Consider the following 22,539-nt stretch of genomic DNA (forward strand, 5'->3'; position numbering starts at 1 on the left):
AATTAGTCAACTCACAGAATCTAGAAATGAAATGACATTTAACTAGATTTGAAAGTCACCTGGAGACTCAGTGAGGTGCATTCTGATTACTAGTACTAAGCACTAATCCTTTTTAAGGATATAATATCTTCTTTGAAGATAACATCTGAATTTTTCTATGTATGTTTAATGTTGAAAAACGTATAATGAAAGAGTGATGTGGCAAGCAAGTATAATAATTAATTTTCATTGTAATAATAATCAGTTTTCCAAGAGGTACCTTAATAAAGACCCACAAGGAGATTGCATGCAAACAAAACTATAAAAATGGGCACAACATCATTAATATTGCTAGAGAATTGCCAGAGTTGCCATTATTAATTCAAACTTTGCATGTAGTCTGGTACTGCTTTGTATCTAGAAAACAGACTTTATTTTAAAGCATATCTTGGGGAGACAATAGACCTACCTTTTAATTCTTGTTCCAAATAAGTACCAAATTATAACCTTAGCAATGTATTAGCCAAACAAGGCTGGGAAATGCTGTACCTAGCAACCAAGTCCAACATCCCAGTGCGGCTTATATAGCCAAGTTTATTTTTCCTTCCTCTTACAAGTTCAAAGTGGGTCTTCAAGATCCCTCTTCTACACCATATTCAAATATTTAGTAGTTCTCAAACTTGAGGTTAAATCTAAAGACTTGAATATATAAAAGTGCAATAGCTTTGCAAGAACATTTTTGTAGATGGTTCTGTGTGATTCATATTTCAACCTATCAGAAGGCACATCTGGTCATCCTACTTTGAGTGATGCTAAGTCTGATCAGTTAGGAAAGGGTCTTACCTTTCCTTTTTTCCAAATGGTTCTAGAATCCATTGATGATTGTTACCTGAATCAGTTATCTCAGTAAGGTTTGCAAAATGGTGGTCTCCTACTTCTATCCTTCTGTATTTATTGGCTGGAAATCTTTAATAAACTATAACTTCCTCCTTTCAGCTATGACTCTTTAATTATCAAAAAATTAAGTTCATACAGGGTCTCAAGCAGGGTGTTCCTTAATTCTTTCCAATTTATTGCCAGTTTCCACAGTAAAGATTTGTTGCCATAGCACCAAATGATGATTGTGATGATGGTAATTTTGGTTTGTGTTGTACTTTTGAGTGGAAGGTCAGAGGAGAGAGAGAGAAAGAGAAAGGATGAGTAAAATGCATGGAAAAAAAGTTATTTAAGTATCTTTTTGGTTACTGTTGAACATTTCTTCACTTAGTCTAAAGTTTATGAGACTTTACTTTTGATTATTTTCTAACTTTCAAAAGTTTCAGTAAGTATTGAAAGGGAGATTTCTATTGACAGAAACTTGAATAGGAAAAGAAGTTGAGTACTGTTGGTAATTAAGTGAAATAGGGATAATTTAAAAAAATCAACAGTTGAGGATAAGCTATCCTAATAATTAGAAATATATGTTGTTATAGGTCATTTTATTCTAATGAATGACTACATCATTGCTCCTTCCATTTTAAGGTACCTCCCTGTTTCCTCTGCTTTGCTGGTTACTAAAACCTACTTTTTGGGACTAAAAGGAAAATTGAGCATGCTAGTGGATGTATTCAAAATGACTGATATAAAGTTTATTGGTGACTACATGTGCATGTGTGAGCATGTGCATGTGTATGTATGAGAAGGATTGAAACAAGGCTTTGGACTATAATACTACTTCCATTGAGTTGAATTGACAGGTAATTCCTATTCAGCTACATCTCTCTCTAGTTAAGAATTAGATATTTGGATTCTTTTAGCAAGAGCTACCTCAACAGGATTATTCTGGGGTAAGAGAGACTTAGAACATGAATCTAAAACTGAAATCTCTGACAGAAGTTTGAATTTCAAATGAAGTAAAAGCAATTTTAATTTCTTCATTTTTATTTATTGACTAATTGATTTAATTTAAATAAGCAAAAGCTAGTGAAATATTTATGATAGATTTACAAATTACAATGCTTTCTTAGACAGTCTTAAAATTTGTAGGAGCAAAGTACCATCGACTGTTTCTTCCAATTTCTGACCACATTCTTGGACAACACTGGTTATTTCAACACCATTAATTCTTCAGCAATGGGATGTATGAGTAGCTTCTTCCTCTCAGCTATGACCTATGCATTTCACATGGTTCAGCCATCCAGAATATGGATGATTCTGAGAGCACTGATGTCCTTGGGGAACTTCCAAGGAAATCAATAAGGGCTTTGATAAGTAAGTACTGAATATGGTACCTGGTGCAGAATAGTTGACAAAACATATTTGTTGAATGAATGTGTTGTTAAATATGTCCAAGTAGACTCAGTCTTTCAGAATTAATTCCCTTTTGGAGACTGCATGCACTAAGAAGCTACCTTTCAGCATTTTTGGTAGCTTTCTGTAGTATGGTAATTCCAAATTAGAGTAGGAAATCTGAAAAGTTTGCCAATGGTGCTGCGTCTTTGATAGGGGGCTATACACAATTCCATTTGGAAAATAAATATAGCTCTAAAATCATTGCAGAGTTGATATATAAGGGGATGCAAATGGGAGAAGCATCTTTTATACCTGTCCCAGATATAAGACTTATTTGTTCCTTAGCCTTAGATGCTAGGCATGGCTATTGGGAATAAGAATAGAACTGCTTCCTAAGACACTCAGTATAGTCTGGTTGCCTCAAATGGCCTCCCCTATTTTACAACTTAGATCTTGTACTTTTTGCTTCTTGCCAATTCTACCTGCACCAAGACAAACCAAACTTTTGCTTTCCCACAAAAGAAGCCCTTAACAAATCCAAAAAATGTAAGTGCCCGTCTTTTAGCTAAATACATACCTTGTGGTAATTTTAAACTTAGCAATATATTATTCACTACTCAACAGTACATTTATGAGTTTGAGCTAGTGTCTACTGACATTTATTAATGAAATAAAAGAAAGATAAAATTCTAACACTCTGGGATATATTTTAAAGACATTTTTTTTAAAAAACATCAGAACTAATTCCATGAAAATCTGTTTTTTTTTTCATGAAACAAAAGGTCATTTGCTATCATATATATTTTCCACATATATAATATCAGCATCACATTTTACCTACAAATAGAATTTCAAAAAGTCTTTCAGAACCAGCAAGGAAAAAGATACAAAATTTCTGGGTAGTAATAATTATTCCTATCTCACTCTCCACTACTTCCACTTCAGAACATTTCTTTCAGAGAGCTAATTTATGGTACACATATAAATATTTGCCTTATTATTTTGGATATAAACTCATATGATTTTTAAGTCCATTATATTAAATTCCATTGCAAAAAAAATCAATCATTTTTTTAAAAGATTCTTTAGCAGTTTTTGAGTTAATGACTCCATGTCTAGAGAATGTTTTTGTCCTTTTTGGATAAGATAAATCCCCAAGTTGGAAAGGGACATTTTATTTAAAGTAGCACTTAAAAAGGAAAGAGAAACAAGCAAACAAACAGAAAGAAATATCTGCCAAAACTATAAATTGTAAATTATGTTGGTATAACTTACAGTATGAGCTCAGATTATGTCTTCTCCACTTACTAATGAAAAATTGATTGAATTAAGCTCATTTTGAACTGAAATGGCAATTGTACCAATGAATTTAGAATTCTTATATATCAAATATGTATATTCATTTTGGTTCAAACAGAAAAATATGATTTTAGAAATATTTTAGAATGCTAGTCCAATTATATTCACCTTTCTCTGAATATGGCCCTAAGTGGTCATTTATAGGAGTAAGCCAAAAAATAATAAAATCCTGCCCTCTTTGGTCAGAGCTGACTGAAGGAGGGTATACACTGACTCAAGACTGGACAGTTGTGTTTCATTTTTGAAAATTTATAATTGTATCTCAGAGACTTTTGTTAACCTCTTCTAAGTAGTTGAACTGGAAAATGGTAGAAGAAAAAACAGTAAGACTGATCATCATTAGCAATGTTTGAGGAAAAGCAGAGACAGCTAATATGAAGAGTGACTAATTAAAGTAAGTCCCCCAAAATGACTGTTTTGATGTTCACATACTGGTAAATATCATGCACTCTGCTATTGGTAAAATAGTCTCTTAGTTACAAAAGCTTTTATAGCTCTGGTCGTATCTCAGAGGCAGGCTTACTGATAAGCAAATACCTCTAATATGATCAAACCCATTTTACTGAAGTAAGTTTGAGTAGATTTTTATAATACGCAACCAAAACAGTGTTTTCTCAGAAACATATATTCATTAAGTATTGTATACCTGCTAGACTGTAGGCTAAACATTTAGGGAAAAAATCTGGCAGTAACCCCACTTTCATGCCAACTTCATATTTAAAAAAGAAGAGGAAGAGGAAGAAAAAGAAGAAGAGAAGGAGGAGGAAAAGAAGGTGGGTGGTGAAAAATTGCATGACATAAAGTACTAGAATAGCACTAATGGTAAATTTTATAAGATGGAATTTGAGACATGAGGATAAACTTCTCAGGAGAGAGCATATGTGGAGAGTCTTAGATGAAGAGAAGTAGGCAAAGAAAGGAGAAAAGGAGATTCCAAGAAGAGAGGGATTAGTATGAAGAAAATTACAGAAATGGGCAGGAAGGGGACTGCACATTGGGATATCAGGCCAAAAATCTGGATCAATGCCAGAACAAAAGGACCTTGAATTCTAACCTAATATATTTGGACTTTATCCCATATGCCATAGGTAGTGTAATGTATGTCTTACTTTGCCAGTAACTGTCCTAATTCACACTTACTGTCTTGGCACCTTGGTATAATTATTCATCTCACCCTCTTTTTTTACTTTTTTTTTCTTCTTTTTTTAATTTTTTGATTAAAAAAAAAGATACAGAGATCACAAAAAATGTTACATTAAAAAAATATAAGAGATTGCCTTATAACCCCCCTACCCCACCTCCACTCCTCCCAACAACAACAACCACCTCTTTCATCACTGTGGCACATTCATTGCATTTGATGAATACATTTTGGAGCGTGGATTATAGTTTACATTGTAGTTTACATTCTCTCCCAGTACATTCAGTGCATTATGGCAGAATATATAATGTCCAGCATCTGTCCCTGCAATATCATTTAGGACAACTCCAAGTCCCAAAAATGCCCCCACATCATATCTCTTCTTCCCTCTCCCGCCCTCAGCAATTCCCGTGGCCACTGTCTCCACATTTCTTCCGTTGCTAGAGTCACAATAGTTCTATAGTAGAATACCGGTAATTCCACTCTAATCCATATTTTATTCCTCCGTCCTGTGATGCCAGCCTCTTTTATTCTTAAGAGTATCTCAGTTTAGGTAATATAGTATATCGTTACCTACTCTTAGAAATCTATTAGAGAGTTTTGGCTGGAAAATACAAAAGTAAATATTATCACTGAGGCCCACTGGTCAAACCCAGCTACACCCTGTTTTTGTAAATAAAGTTTCATTGGAACACAGTCATTCTCAATTGTTACTTATCATCTATGTCTGCTTTCATGATTCATGGGAGGGATAAGTAGTTGCAACATCAAAACCAAATATTTTCATTATTTGACTTTTTATAGAGAGCATATAGAGCAGATAAAACCAGAGGCAGGTGAATTAATTAAATCATGATCCCTTCGTTTAATAGGAGAGTACCTGCCTTTTTCATCTTCAATAATATTTCAGTTTTAGTATCAAGTGGCAAGTTTATTAAAGTATATATTTTTGGAGAGTATCGTTTTGTCTTAAAAAGTCCTGTTTCAGATGGATAGAAATGTTTTACTAGGAACCTTGGCAAAAGCCCATAAATGTGCTTAAAATATTATATCTAGTATAGAAAAGAAACTTATTTTGAGATCTTTTTGTAAAGGTTCTTGTTCAATTAAAAAAACATTACAAGACTATATCTGCTATTAAAATGCTAAGTAAATAAACCTCAGTTGTGAAAGTAATTATGTAGAAGGTCACACAAAATGAGTAAAAACTGTGCTTGCTGAAAATGGCCTCAATAAAATAAATCACAAGAGCAATCAATAGCAGTCCCCTTTTACCTACTCCATCCCTACCTTTATTCTCGGGCAGGAAAAACATGTGACAATTTTGATAGGTTTTTATTGCTCTGATCCAAAGCACCCAAATCCAATATATCTTGCCCTTAAATAACTTGCAGAAACGAATTGTGTATGAGTTGCTCACTGCCTTAGGAATGAGTGAAACTTGTGTCCTAGATTTTAGTTATGTAGGGTGTACAGTAATCAACAAGGAGAGTATCCTGTTGGATTGAATTTAGCAATATTATTTAATAAGAGAGAAAATAGTCCCTTCTCGCGTTTATGAGAACTCTGTAAAGTTTCTAAAGCAAGATGATAGAATTTTATTTTAAATTCCACCAAACCATGTGATACTATATTTACTGGGCTCTATTCTTTGTAACTAGAGGTTGCATAGTTTACATTTTAGGTAGAGTTTTAGAAAGTTGGTATGATTTTTTTCTAAGGCCATAGAAAGTGGAACAAGTTAATGGATTTAGGTTTTCATAATGCAAGAATGTCCCTTATTCTCTGATCTTTGTACCACTCCATTTCCTTTTACTATGCACTTTCTAGCATATGATAGAATTCAAGAGTCTTAGTCTTGGACAGGTAAAAATATATTTTCTTTGCACTCATGTCTAGATGAAATTTACCATTTCCTCTAATTATGAATGTAGGCATTAGAAGTATCTGTGACTTCTTCTATCAAAAAAAGATGAATTTTCATATTTCATTACAATTGTGTCATATACTGCAAAATATCATTTATATTCATCACATCAAGATTATTACAATTCTTAGAATGTTGCTTAATGTTATTTAATGCGATAAGAATTACATATAATCTTATACCATCATTTAAAACAATTTTGATAACTGTATAGCAATATAATTTATTTTCTTTGCAATGCTATGTATTATATTTTTTTTTCATTTATTTGTCATTTATTTCATTTATTCTGACAAGGGGTCCATAGGTGTCAACAGATTTCCAAAAAGAACCATGATATAAATAATAATAATTTTTTAAAATCTGTGCTAAAGCAAAAGCAAGTTCTCCTGAGGTTTCACAATAACTCTTCAATTAGCTATTGCTATCTAATGGATCACTCAGAATTTAGTGGCTTAAAACAAACAGCAATCATTTTATTGTTCTTTCTCAACATTCTGGGGTTTGACTGGGCTCAGGTAGGTGGTTCTTACACAGGGTCTCTCATGCTTTTCTTTCCAGATAGTGGTTAGAACTGGAGTCATCTCAAAGTCTTCCCCAATCTCAGGTCTGGCAGTTGATGCTAGTAGTTGGCTGGGACTTCAACTGTGCTTGTCAGCAGAAAAATTTACATGTGGAAGCTTGGCTCCCTCATTGTATCGTAGCTGGTTCCAGTAGTTAGCATCCCAAGAGATGCAGGCAAAAGTGAAGTGCGCTTTATGATCTAACCTCAGATAGCATCTCTTCCTCCATAGTCACAGCTTGTGCAGATGCAAGGAGAGAGGACATAGACTAGCACTCTGAATAGGAGTGCCAATGTCACATTGTCAAAGCTTGTAGGATAGAATATTGTGGTGGCCCTCTTTTGAAAATACAACCTGCCATAATGTTCCCAGAGTTTCCATGCTTCCAATTTTTTTCATATGATGTATATTCTATTCTAAATTGCCTTGTATTATTTGCCTAACATAAGTTTTTCCTTCAAATTCAAAATGAAACAGAGGTTCCACTCCAAACCCTTCTTTAACAACTTCCCTACACAATTGCTTTGGTTTGTGTGTGTGTCTATGTGATGATGCTACCATTTGATCTTAAACCTGCCTTTATATGTAAGTTTACTTAATACACGCTTGTTTATATGTTTTCTCCCTTTACTTGATTTTGAGCTCTTGGTGAATGTCAGTGATTTCCCCTCAGTTTTCCCCTCAGGACTAGTTACATATTAATGGTCAATTAACATATATGGAAGGAACAGCAGATCTTTCAAATGTGTTCTGCTCCTGACTGTTAGAACAAGTCAGGGGCAATCTCTTGCCAAGGTAAATAGTGCTGGGTTAACAACAGGTGCTCTGACACATCTTATTTCCGAACATACTAACCTGTTGTGTAAATAATTGCTCTGGCACTTTTAGGTCTCAACAGGTGAGAGAATTTTTTAGCAACATCTTAGATTTTTCTCATTAAGATTTCAAATGTCTAGTGTTCAAAAAGCTTAACTCTAGTGCATTTTTCAAAATACCTTTTCATTTGGAAGCTGATTTTCCAGTGACCATGACTGGAAGCTCCATAGAACGCAGAGTAGAGAATATGGTTATTCGAGGTAGTGATCAAAAATTGTACTGAGGGCAACTGGGATAGCAATATTGATATTATCAGTGATATGTTTGGTTTGGTTTTTACTGAGGTAGAAGTCATATAACATAAAATTAACCATTAACCATTTCAAACTACATTCAGCACATTCACAACGTTGTGCAAATAATCACCACTATCTAGTTCCAAAACTTGGTAATTTTTATAATCCCAAGAGGAAATTCCATACTCATTAAGCAGTCATTCCCTACTTCACCCTACCCTAACCTCTGGTAACCAATATGCAATATGTTTTCTGTTTCTATGGATTTTTTTTTTTTTTTAGGAAGCACTGGGGGTTGAACCTAGGACCTCATACATGGGAAGAAGGTAAGAATCACCAAGCTACACCCACTCCTCTCTATGTTTTTTTCATGTGTATTTTTATGTGTATTTTATGTAAATTGTATCATATAATAATTATGCGACTAGCTTCTTTAATTTAGCATAATGTTTTTGAGGACCATCCACTTTGTAGCATGCATCCGTAATTCACTCCTTTATATGACTAAATAATATTCCACTAAATGAATATACTATACTTTGTGTATCCATTTATCAGTTGATGGGCATTTGGGCTGTTTCCACATTTGGCTATTGTGAGTAGTGCTGTTTTTCATGACAGGTGCTTAAGTCTCTGATGGAGTAATTTACAGACTTGGCTTTTGGAAGCCTTTAACAGACTCAACATCCACAGTAAATAAACATGTGGGGCCCATAATCAGTCATGGAGTAGCAACAGTCCCATTTGCTATTTCATTCTTTCCATAGTTGTAGAATGAATCTGAGGACATAACTCTAGTTTAACATACTCAAATGATGTTTCTGATTCTTTCCAAGATTGTATGTGACTAACATCATCCCTGCCTCAAAACAAAGGTACCCAGTAACATTGCTGAAAACCTGAGAACATGATTTCTCAAAAAAATATATCAAGGTGCTTGGATAAAGCAGATAAAATACTGAGCCATGGATTAAGATCCAAATATGTAGGATTACTTTAAAATACAAGTACTCAAGTTGTGTGGCTTTTTGACACAATGTGACATGATAGAAAGAGATAAAAAAAGTTCATGAGGGGTTAATTTCAAATCCTGGTTGAAGTAGGAAAAATTAACCTTGGAGGGAATCAAACCTGTTTCTATTAATGTTAAAAGGGAGGCAGTTGGGTAATTGAGATGTGCATAAAACTCTGTCCATTGTATAAACTGTTACTTTTTTTTTTTTTTAATACAAAACAAAATAGTAGGGTGGTTCATTGAGAAGATCCAAGCCAGGGAATTCATAGTATTTGCATTACTTGTCTAATGAAGAGTAAAAAGGGTTCTCTGTTAAGAGAGGACACAGGCCATGGTAAGTTGTTCTTCAGGTTCTGTAGACTGTGAGGTTGATAGGAAACAAGCTTTTACATTAGATAGAAATAATGATGCACCTACCAATTGAGAAAGGCATTTTTACGAGATTGGCAGGTGTCAGTTTGGGAAGACAGGTGGAACTTAAACTCACTACCAAAAATAGTAGTGGATTGTTCGTGAGAAGGAGACATGCTGTAATACTATCCTAGAAGAAATGTTGATGCACTTAATTCCTTGTTTAATTCATCAAACGAGGGATTTTATAAGCAGCATTCTTTTTTGCTGAAAAGTTGATCACAACACGCATTTGCTTCATTATCTGGGGGTATTTGAATTTTGACTTGTATCCAAAAGATTAGAGATATGAATTTTGGATACCAAAGTGACCTCATTTGTATGCTCTAGTAATAAAATATGGGCTTTAACATCTTTAGATTTAGATTGGTAGACATGGTAACATTTTTGCCTAGAAGATGCTATTTTGAAAATTTTTCTTTTATATAAATATTTTTCCTGGTTTGGAAAGTTTTGAATATATATTCTTCATCATTTAATTGTAATCTTGTGAAGTGAAAAAAAAAAAAAAGCTCTGTATAAATTCTGCCACTGTAGACCAAGTGTCTTTTTTGTATTAGTCTTAAAAAAGCTCTGTATAAATTCTGCCACTGTAGACCAAGTGTGTCTTTTTTGTATTAGTCTTAGGCTGCAGAGAAAAGGATTTCTAAACTGATTATTTTTGTAGAAATATGAGTTAAGTGATTTTCCTTTGTTAATAAATGAATTAGCTTAAAGAATAAACCGTACCATCCTTTAAACCCCAGTAATATATTATATTTCATAATGGATTATATGCTGTAATAAAATTACATATAGTAGTTCCTAATGAAATTTGCTTGTTTAATAAATTATTTGTATATTCCTAGAGGTCTGAGGGAGAGCAGATAACCAGATCCATTTTCTATTCAGTAAGCCAGAGTCTCTAGACATGAGATCTGGGCATTTATACTTTTTTAGAAGCTCCCCAAAAGAGTCTAATATGTAGACAATTCAGATCAGCCTGGAAGTCAAACATTGGGCTCTTATTTTCAAAGTCTAGCACTTTTGCCACAATTGTAATATCTGGGATTAACAAACTTCTGATGGGGAAATAAAAAATTCAGTAAAGGATAGCATTTCCCAAAATATGGGAGGCATGATGGGGTATGAAACAGAGAAAATAATTCCTAAGCATTATTCTTCTCAGAGTAGATAAGGAATATTCTTGTTTTTCATACCCATTTTTACAGGACATCCTACAATGAGCTGATTCTGGGTCAACTGGGTAAAGAATAATCTCCCCTTTTCTAAACTAAGAAATGGTGGGATGAGAAACATGATTGGAAAACTGCATCAAAACCTCACACAATGTTTGTTTAAGTGAAGTTGTGGCTGAACTATGTACAGATGAAACCCTTCTAGAGTAAATTTAAATATTATATAAAACAGTACTAAATGAATCATATTCAATCCTACTATGTCACTTAGTGCAAAGACTTGTTATTAAAATATTTTTTTCACAATTTTCACAATGATGGGAAATTTACTGCCTTGGATTCTTCCCATAAGGAACATGAAGCATGGATTATGTTTATTTGGACATGTGTAACTCAAAATAAGACTCCAATGAATATTTAAAATTTTAAAGGATTTAGCATTCAATTCTCTCTCCAGCTTTACCAGGAATGAACACTAGGCAGAAGAAGAAGAAAAGTCAAGTCAATTAGACATGTGAACAGACATTGCTACCTTGATTGTCCTGTCCATTTTGTGTAGCAGACCAGTGTTGAATCAATGTTCTGGAAAGTAAGAAAGGCAATCTGAATTCTGAACAAAAAATCCCAGTATCTTTTTGAAATGTCCTTGTGATTTGATCTCAAAACAAAATTTTTAGAGAACAACTCTGCTTGGTGGCTCTTGTTTCCTCAAAGTGTGCCAGATGCTTTGTTCCTTGCAGTTACTGGCTGGTTACTGATCTCTCTTGTGCACAAAGGTAAGGGAGAGAAGTAGAGTTCGTATATACATTGCGGGTACAGCCTTTTTGTTCTATAACACAGAATCTTTAAACTTTTGAATCCACTGCATGAGAGATCCTCATAGTGGGGTGTTTTAGGATCCAGTAAGACTGAGCATCCAGACTTCATATTACTGTTACCAGCGAATATATAGAGTGCTAGTCATCATTTAGAAACTATACTAGCAGGTTGCATGCATTAGTTCACACACTTAGCACAAAACAATACCAGATTATGGTAGTTATTATTATTACTATTATCATCATCATCCCCATTTTACAAATGTAGAAACTGAGGCTTATTCTGAATAAACAACTTGCTTCAGGAAATATTCCTAATAAGTAGTAGAATTTAAACGCAGGACTTTCTAATCTTGAATATGAGGGCTTAACTATAAAGTTAAACTGCCATTAGCTTTTATTTTCAACACTATATTTTCAAGAGGTTTACATGAAATATATATCTCCTCATCTGTGTCATTACCATAATTTGAAAGTTTAACTTATAGAAAAACACAGACAGACCTGATGATACATTTTTGTGTTCAAATCAGGTATTCCAGTTCTTGCTTTTAATACCTGGTAAACTAAATACATTGATGAAAATCATTGTGATTCTGAGACTCAAATGAGGTGCTCAATGAAAAGAAAATGAGATACTATATATATATTCCTAAAATGTACAGAAAATGTGTTTGCCTTCTTATGTGTCCATATAGACAACTAGATTATAAATTTCATGTCACAGTATACAGGCCTCTCTTAATTACACTATGTCCTAAAATAAGAGAGAATAGCTGGTATTTTGTATGGTTTCAGTGTTTATTCCAAGTCAACCGAAAGTGTATAGTTTAACAAATCTGTTCTAGATAAAGTTTAACAAATCTGTTCTAGATATAGCAAAATATTGAAGTAATTATCTGTAAGAAGAGCCATTTTGATAGCAGGGAGTCCAAAATTACCCCCCTTACAAAAGGTAGTACATAGAAAAATTCATAGAATGCTAAAAAATTAATGGGGATAATGGGTAATTCTTGGCATTAGTGGGCAATTTGCTTTGACTTTATAAATGAAGCAATAATGAGCTTGCAATCATTTCTTCCAAGCTTGCAATTAAATTATTTGTCCTAGAATATATATTGTAGCTTCTTAGACAAGCATAAAAATAAAAGTTTTCAATGCTTTTGCAACTTTCAGCCAATTGTATACATACCATCATTTGCAATATAACACCTGCATGTCACCAACACCTATGTTGCACAGTATTCCCAGACCTCATGCTTGGTGGCTGTCTCTGATTAAGACTGCTGATTATCAAGTTGTAGTGAAAACCAAAAGAGGGTTAGGTTTTGAATATTTTAAAAGCTATAACGCATTCTGCAGATATAAGGGACTATTAATATTTTTATGCAACTTTGCCCATTTCTACATACCTTATTGTTTTCTATTTTGTTTGGTCATATACACATTTGAGAGTATGAGCTCCTTGAGGACAAGGACCTTGTCTTGCTTTTCATTACACAGTGCCTTGTCCATGAGAGATCTTCAACAAGAATAGTACTTAATATCGCCATTGTTGTTGAAAGCTGATAGAGATTACAATGTCAATTTGTGAATCTGTAATTGAGTTCAGTCATAATGTTTTATTCCCTGGAAAATATTAGACTAGGTTTGCAGGCTTGATGATATATTTCGAAGCACAGAAATAATCCCAAAAGATAATCAAATCTTAGATATTTTAAGTGCTGACTTGGCTTGGGAAATAAGCAGTTCTCTCCTTGAAGCTTGATGGTTGTAGGTGGTCCTCAGAGATTGGCTGGCAGACAGGAAGACATGGGAAGAAACTCTGCTCCTCTAGAATGCTGGTTTGTATTCAGAGCTAAATCTTCTAAAGTTTATAATGAAAATTCTCATCTGAGCTGTCATGTGTACTCCTCTCAAAATGCTGTGTTGACAATATGGGTGTAAGAAGAATTTCTGCCATAGGACTGAGGACACAGAGGCCTCTCTAGCTGCTGTCTCTGAAGGTGAAGTTCTGATACTTCGATTTGCCTCTCTCACAAACTTGGTCATGGTGACATTTGTATTTGCCTCCTTCAGCAGTAGAAACCTGTGTGCAGTGATCATGCCTGCAATACAACACTATCAAGACAAACCTCATAGGCTCCCTTAGTATCGGATAGCTACTCATAAGCACTTCCCATACAAAAATTCTGAAACCATTCCTAGATCTCTTTTTTGGAGGTTGAAAAGCAGCCAAAGGGAAGTGCATTTCATAAGCTAGCATGAATTTCTCCCACTGGATCACACAAAATGCTGAGGTCACATGGGCTTCTGGAGCCATTTCCCCAGTGCATTGCCAGAGCTACATTATCTAATAAGCATGCCAGATGGGGTATGTGGCAAGACGAGGGGTGCATCAGGTGCACTTACCATGGAGGCAGACCTCTGAAAGCCTGGCTTGCAAGTCTGACTTGCAAATTGGACATGCCCGTCACTTTGGATTAGCCTCCAATTTAAATCCAGCTGTTGTCAATTCCACCTAAGCATCATATGCAGTCTGATAGAAGGCCCTGGATAAAATTTCAGCCCTAGATATTCATCTCTGTTAACATAATGCTAGGAAGCTACTTTGTTGGGACATAATGAAATGTACTCCAAATATATTGTTTTAGCATTAGAACATGCTTCCTTATTTTAAACTTGATTTATTCTGAACCATTCAGCAGTCCATATTACCAATCAGAAAACTAAATGTCCTTTAACTCATGGAACAATAATAGTGATAATAATAATTAAGATAAACAATACTCATAGGTTTGCTCATTCAATCCTCAGTCACTCCTAGAAGCAATATTATTGCAAGTTTATAATTGATGAAATAAGGACTTGACTAATTTGGCCAAAACTGGCTCGTCAGCATAGGTCAAGGATTCAAACTCCCATCTTTCTAACTCCAAATCGCACATCCAACTGTTTCACTATATTGTAGAAGCATATTTAATACAGTGACTAAAATTGCTATAACTTATTCAGTACTTACAACATGCCAAAAGCAGGTAATGTTGGTAAATAAGGCAAACACAGACCCCATTACAGTCTAATTGAAAAAGGCATAACAGGTGTTTAAAGTATGACTTAATTTTGGATACAGAAAGGACCAAGTATCCTGGCATCATATTGCAAATGACTGAAAGATGAATATAAGTTGGCCAAGGTAGAGAGAGGGACATGAGGGAGGAAGAAGAGGCAGTCCAAGTAGAAGGAATCATAAAGAATCAGTTGAGAAAGCACACAGGTTACTAAAGAAAATGAAAGAAGGCCTGTGAGACTACAGGATGGGGAGTAAAGAAGATATTGATGAAATAAGAAACTTTACAGGGAAACATGGGTTGGATTGTAGGACTCCATATAAGAGTATCGTTTTCCTGGGTGCTGTACAAAAATAATAATTATTTTGTCACAATAACCTTACAAGTGCAATATCATCACACTATTTTAATTATTTAAAAATTTGACGCTTACAGAGCTGATGTGTCCAAAACCAGATCTGCTTTACTCCAAGTTTCTTGATTGTGACATCTTTTCATTTAACTACACCAGACAACACAGTCAACACAGTCAATGAGTAGAATTGCCTTTCTGCTTGGTCCTTACTGCAAATGTTAATGATGACCCCAACCACATACCTAGTCAATTCATTTTGTGGTGACAAGAGGGATCGTGCAGCCTTAAGTATGGCCTACTTGAAAACGTATGTGATTTTTGTGAAACGATGCAACCAAGGACATCATTAACATTTAATGCTTACCCACACTTTTCCAACTTTGTAGATTTGACATTTTATACTTTGCTAACCTTTTGGGGTTGTTAAAAGGAAATATCTTTTCTGTCTTCTTTTCCTTCTGTTGGAGGAAAAGAAAATGAAGTGTATTAGTATATTGAGGGGAAAAAAGAAGAAAAGAAAAAATAAAAAGATCATATTTCTTATTACTTTTTTAAAAAGTAGAACTGTCTTGAACCAGAGACTTTGGGATGTTCCATTATCGATACACCTGTTCTATGGACAGATCAGGCCATATGCATATGACCAAATTGGCAAGGATTCTTTTATAGTCTTACTTTTATTTGTTGCTTACTGCTACAGCCTCACTCACACACATAATATAATTGAATAACTCTCTATAGTTCATGAAATAGATTAAAAATTCTGCGTTTTTTTTTCACAACCATATTCAACATAATATAATTATTTTGCAATCTTTCTAGATAAACTTCACTTCTCTCTGGATTGTCTAATCATGTATTTTAAATTAACCCTTTGATTTGCTGGTTTTTAATCTCTACTGTAATGCAACTTAATCTTTTATTTGTACTTTGCATTCTTTATAGGAAAAAAATATTTATCTTTACACCCAAGGTTGTAGTTTTTTATTTTGTCTTTCTGATATCCTTCTTCAAGTTTTTTTTCTTTAGATTAGAAACAAGCTACCTGCTTTCCTTTCAGGCAGTCCACCTGTTGAGATTTTAGAAATGGCTTTTTAAAAATTTTGATAACTTTTTTGGGGTTAAACATTTACTTGAACCAGATGGTGGTTTAAACATCTATATCATCTGTTATTACATAGTATTATGTAATGTATCTTTTATCCATGAAAGGGGCTATGAACTGAGGATAGAGAGTATGGAAAATTTGTTGAAAAGTTAAGAATCTAGAAATATGACTTATGATACACCTTAGCTCAGGGAAAACAAAGGTAATATATCTCATTTGCCTGTGCTGATTAATTATTAGTGACTTCCTACAACACTAGAATGATGATTGGCCATGTCTGTCCCTAGTTTAAAGAATATTGTGATCCATTTGGAATGTCTGCATTGGGCATAGAATAAGGGAAGGTGAGAGCCATGTCTTTCAATCTTGCCTTAACTGCATGGGGTTGGTATGAATGAAGGTTGGGGGCAACTTTTTCTGTTAAGGCCAGATTATAAATATTTTAGTCTTTGCAAACTATATAGTCTCTGTCATAACCAATCAGCTCTGCAGTTATAATGCAAAAACAGCCCTAGACAATATATAAAAGAACAGGCATGCTGTGTTTCCATAAAACTTTACTTACAAAAACAGGTGGTAGGCTTGACTTGGCCCGTGGGCCATAGATTGCCCACCATTAGTCGAAATGGTACACTACATCACTTCATTGGAATGAAGAACACATCATGTTTTCTGAGAACATGAGACTATTCTAGACAAGATATTTTGTGACAATCCTGTATGGCAGTGCATCACCTAGAGAGAAAGGAGCTAAAAAATACCTGTACTTTTTCAATCTGTGCATCGTCAGATAGGTAAACTGAGGCAGCAGTATTACATATCATGATATATGTTAGTATCTGTTACTGCATTTGTTTGCATCTTTATTCCTGTTTTTATAATTATTTTTCCTTAAATTGCAAAAGTCTGCATTTCTATGTGATCTAATCTGAGTAGAGTTTCCATTGTTGATGAGAGGAGGAAGACGTACAATGGTTTCTGGAACATGAAGCTACAGTAATAAAGAATCTTTTGGTTACAGGTAACAATAACACAACTCAAATAAGCTTAAGCAAAAAGGAAACAAAATATAATGTCTTTCAAAAAATGCAAACTAGGAATATGTCTGGTGTTTATGAGAATTTCAACCAGTTTTAGTGAACAGCAACAGGATTCATTTCCATCTCAAATTTCTGCTTGCATCGGTATATTTCAGGCTTTCTCTTTTATTCAATACACTAATTTCCTCCTTATCTCTATTTTGCTTGAAGAGAAATATGGCTGCCCAATATCCCTGAAGTTAAACAGTCTCAAAGAAAAATCGACTCTTCCTTGATTCTACTTCTTTAATTCCTAGGAAAGAAGTCTTGGGTCTCATCTCTATCCATGGACAAATCAATGGATAGATATGCTTCTGAGGAATGGAAGGAGCTGGCATAATTTGGGGAACACTCCTGACCTATGACCACAGGGCAGGGTTAGTTTGTACAAAAATGATTGTGCCTGGAGGAATCATGTGGCTATGAAACAGATTGCCGGAAAAATATATATATATTTTTTAGTACAGGGGTAAGAGTATGAGTAAGAAATGCATGTCTCATTTATTAGCTTGTAGAGAGACTGCCCTGTCGTTTAAATCCCTGTTCAGCAAAGTGAATCAGCCTTTCTATATCCTTGGAAAATTGCATGACAGTTGGGCACCTCCAAGGCATCAGGCTTCTAAGGGTTTGGAAACATTGTGTAACATTCTTGGTAAGCAGACCGTGGGCATCACTGAATTAGTTTGTGCTTTGTTTGGGGGCCATTGAGCCTCAAGCTGAAAGGTTACTCAAGTGAGGACTGTGGAATTGAATGGGAAGGAGCCAATTAGTTTTGCTCATCTCTCTGTGCTCTGTTTAAGCAATGTAATAATTCCATCTTCTTCCCTTCACAGTCATGATAACCTTCATTGCCTACATCTCAGAATCAACTGAAGGTAGCAAATGATGATCTAAAATAATGTGTTGCGTGTTGAAAGACCCCAAAGCATGACTATCCCTATCTCAAAAGAAATCACGGGTTCCACAGCAGAATTAAAAATCTCTTTCGTGTGTGAAGCTAAACAGCTATTTAATAACTGCCCTTTAGCAACATATAGCATTTTTAGATAGGATTCTTGGATCAAAATAGAGGGGTCATAGAAGTTTGTGTGACTTTTTTCTCCACCCTGCTCCTGAAACAGCACTTGAAAAACAGGAGACATAAAACTGAAGCTCTGGGTGATATAATCAACTAATTAGCATGCAGGTACTTTTTCCTTCTGCTGTGGTATTGTTGCACACCCACCCAATTTTTGGTCTGGGGTGTTCTCTCACAATAAAACAGTGGAAAAATTACTTTCAGAAAGACATAGCTGGAAGAGATAATAGTTGACATCTCTTGTGATTCTATCAACAAATTCTTTTAACAGTCAGGTGTATGGGGCTTAGGTTTGGGTTAATGCTCTAATAGTTAATATTCAAAATCAATAAGAAATTATAAAAGTGAAAAAGTATTTGGATTTGTTTAAAAGTTGTTAATTTAACAAGAGATTTCTACTTTCCTGAAAATATCCTGAACAAATAACTCTTTGTCTCTTACAGATAGGGTCATATGCAATTCAGACTTCATCTATTTGGGAGACCTGATTTTATTTCCCTAGGTGAGAACCCAAAACCTTCTTACAAACAAACAAAACAACAACAAAACCTTCACAAACTTTCTAGTCTTTTTACTTACAGTAAGAATAACTTAATATAATATAGAATATTTTTAGACAATTCAAAAACTACCTTCTGTCCATATTTGATCACATTCCCATGTAATTTAGATGTTACCAGAAAACATGCATGCATGTAAGGAAATAGCGCCACTTCGCCCCACTATCCCATATCCTTTTGGAAGGGCACAACCCTCCTTATGACAGCTGGGCCTGCTTGGGGTCATATATTATAGTTTCTTTTAGCTGCTTCTCTGTATTTGCACTGAGATCTTGACCTCTTTTCTAGATCTTAGTACTTCAGGCTCCTGTCTTCTCTCTTCTGTCTTATTCCCAGATTTTCCATAAACCTCCTTCACATGCAGATTTTTGTAGTGAAATTTAAATGAACATTGGAGTTTCGTACAAGGAAGAGATGAAAAGTAAACTTCACACATCCCTGTTCTTAAAAGTGTTAGGTCCACCTTGCCAGGGGATTCCCTTCCTGGTTGCTGTTTCTCTTTCAGTTCCCAACTTCCTCAACTTGGTGCCCACCCTTCTCATACTCAGAGCTCTCCATATACCCCATCTTCCGCATAGCTAAGGATCTCAAAATTTCTTCTACTTAATTATGTAGAGTGAGTTAACTTTTCCTTTTTCTGTCTTTGCCCATCTCAGCTATTCTCTGAGGGTGTTCTTTATATAATTAAAATGGGCCAAGAATGTGGTGCATTTAGGGTCGTTACAGATGTAGCAACATCTTAGCTTATCCATCTTTCCTCCAGTGAGTTACTACAAGTTGCATTCAAAGAAAAATGTGTTGGGAAGCAAATGTGTCTCAAGCAATTGGGTGCTTGCCTACTACATGGGAGGTACCAGGTTCAGGTCCTGGTACCTCCTAAAGAAGACAAACAAGATAGTAAGCTGACACAACAGGCTGATGCAGCAAGCTGAAGCAACAAGATGATGCAATGAGGAGACGTGAGAAGGAAACACAATGAGAGACAAAACAAGCAGGAAGGAAAGGTGACTCAAGTGATAGGGTGCCTCCCTTCCACATGAGAGGTCCCAGGTTGGATTCCCAGTGCCTCCTAAAAAAGAAGACAAGCAGAGAGCAGGCAACAAGCCCAAACAAGGGGTGGGGTGCAGGGGAGGGTAATAAAAAAAATAAATCTTAGGAAAAAATAGAAAAATGTGTTGGTTTAAGCAAACAGCATGAATGTAAAAGTTGTTTGTTATTATATTGCAAGGCAATGTGTCTTGTAGAATTTGAATATATAGAGAATTGGATGTGCATGACCTGAGAGATGGAAAGTCATAGCCCTGGTGTGCTGGGAATTAATTCTTTCAACCCTTGACCTCAGGCCTCATTTGTAAAATGAGTAGTTTGGATCAGATGTTTAATAAGCCCTCTCCAATTTGAGCATCCTTTGTTACTTTGTCTCCTCCTCCTCAGTCATATTGCGTGTGCTTTCAGTCTTTACCCTCGGAAATTTACATTCCCTAAATCCGTGGTCTCAGAAAAAAGTAAGATGTAGGATGTGGCTCTCAGCTTTGACTAATCAGACCACTGCTGTCTGCATTTAGTTCCTGTGTTGAGTAAAGGAAGAGAAATTTGTCTTGAGCAATGTAGGATGAAACTATTTCATTTGAGCCAATTAGGAAAGATTGTTTGTGTTTTATTTTGTTTACTCCAACATGCAAAAGTATGAAATATGCTGCTTCTGAAATGTCGATGCCAGAAATATTCCATATTATGCATATTATGCATTTTAATTCTGTTAGAAGACACATATTTAACTAAGGGTATAAGTGGAAAATCCTCCATAAGGAGAACTAAATGCTAATATATAGAATGTATTAACCTGTCTATGCCAATCCAAGTAGCACAGAATAGTGTGTATAAAAATCAGTCTCTCTGGACAAACAAAATTTGGCCAACCCTCTCTCATTCAGGAATTTGTATTGCTACCTGCCCATGTAACTGTACAACATTTTAGATTTTCAGCATGAAACCATAGATATGGTCTTGATATGAACTATAAATTGTTATCTAGTTAACAAGAAATTTTTTTAAAAAAATACCTTCATTTCATGTAGTTTTATATCCAAACTCTTTCAGAAACAGATTGATTTCTATACTGCCTGTATTTTCACAGAATTTTAAGAATTCACACCCTTCAGATTTTATGAAGTTCCCTTTAAACCAAAGTTGTAACATACAGGAATGGATGGCTTCCAAATACTTGTGAATAGAGCTTTCAGTTTAAAGTGGAGACATGGAAACTACATGTGACTGGAGTATTTGCAAGAGAAGAAAACAGTGAAAAAAAATAAAGATAAAACTTGAGGATTAAAAAATTATTTTTGTCGCTATATCTTTGTCTAAAAAAAACAAGAAATCAAATAATATAAAAATGAAAAATATACCAATATAAAATATACCAATATAATATAAAATTAAATAACATAAGATTATGCTGAACCTGAGTGTTTGCACTTGTTAAATGAGAGTCATAGTTATAGTTTCTGCTATCAGTTTAAATTGTAGACATACAAGCTGAGCTTTTCTCAAAGGGATTCATTCTAAGAAGTTCTACAGCCAAGAGCAAGAAGGTAGTATAGGTATTGTGATCGTACTTAACACCCAGCCTTAGTTTCATAAATAGGCAGCTAATTGTAGAGTTTCTTTTGAAAATTATGTAGCCTGATACCATTTTCTATGAGGATATCCCACACTCATAATAAACTTATTTATATAATATATATTATAAATATATAATTTATATATATATAAATTATAAGGTTAATGTTAATTCACATTCCATGAATATTTTAAACCTTCACTTCCTTCTGACTCATTAATTTCATGCTCTGAAATAATTCTAAAACACACATCCCAGAAAGGCCCCAGACATGACTATACATAATAATGTAATAAGTGTTCTAGGCCTCCATGGTCCACTGAATATGGAAGGTACAATGGTGAAATATGGATGGTGGGTTGATTAACATGACGTTATAATGAAAAACAAAAATCGAGTCTTCACTGTGCCCTTTTGGTTACTATTTTAAAGGTAAGGAAGGCATATGGGATGAATAAAAGACCTAATAGGGAAACAAGTCATTGGGTTTTTCATTATAGTAAAAACATCTCAGTGGAGAAATAAAATATATATACTAAATTTGCCAAAATGGAGATGTGATTTTTGGAACAGTGTAGAGTACGTTATAATTCATTCCACACTAATCTCTTTTTTCAAATCTGTGCACTAGGAAGAAAAGAAATACTCCCATTCATGATACAGTTGGAGGACACAGAAAATGGTTTTTATTTCAAGATATTTTGTATTGTGAGTTTCATTCTGACCATCATTTTGAACAGGGAAATGGAAATATCTGCTATTAAAAAGAAATTAACTCCAAAATTACATTACAACATTAACTTTAGTTAGGGTATCAACAGAGAGAAATCCTTTTCTAAATATTTATCTTAGGATGTGTCTCTTTTTCATTCAGTTAATTCAGCTCTTCCC

General features: G+C 34.6%; 1 protein-coding gene across 27 annotated transcripts in view; it reads left to right on the forward strand.

Annotated features, from left to right (window-relative positions):
• LRRC4C (leucine rich repeat containing 4C) overlaps positions 1 to 22,539 on the forward strand; it is a 1,388,209-nt gene that overhangs the window by 615,021 nt on the left and 750,649 nt on the right. For 13 of the 27 annotated variants that reach the window (XM_058305525.2, XM_058305527.2, XM_058305521.2 and 10 more), the window contains one exon: positions 8,635 to 8,678. The exons of the other annotated variants lie outside the window; for them this stretch is intronic. The gene's annotated coding sequence lies outside the window, so the exon portion shown is untranslated. Of the gene's footprint in view, positions 1 to 8,634; positions 8,679 to 22,539 lie in introns of those variants that run through there. 27 annotated transcript variants of the gene reach the window in all.

Source organism: Dasypus novemcinctus, chromosome 10 (assembly GCF_030445035.2).
Source record: "Dasypus novemcinctus isolate mDasNov1 chromosome 10, mDasNov1.1.hap2, whole genome shotgun sequence".
NCBI lineage: Eukaryota > Metazoa > Chordata > Mammalia > Cingulata > Dasypodidae > Dasypus > Dasypus novemcinctus.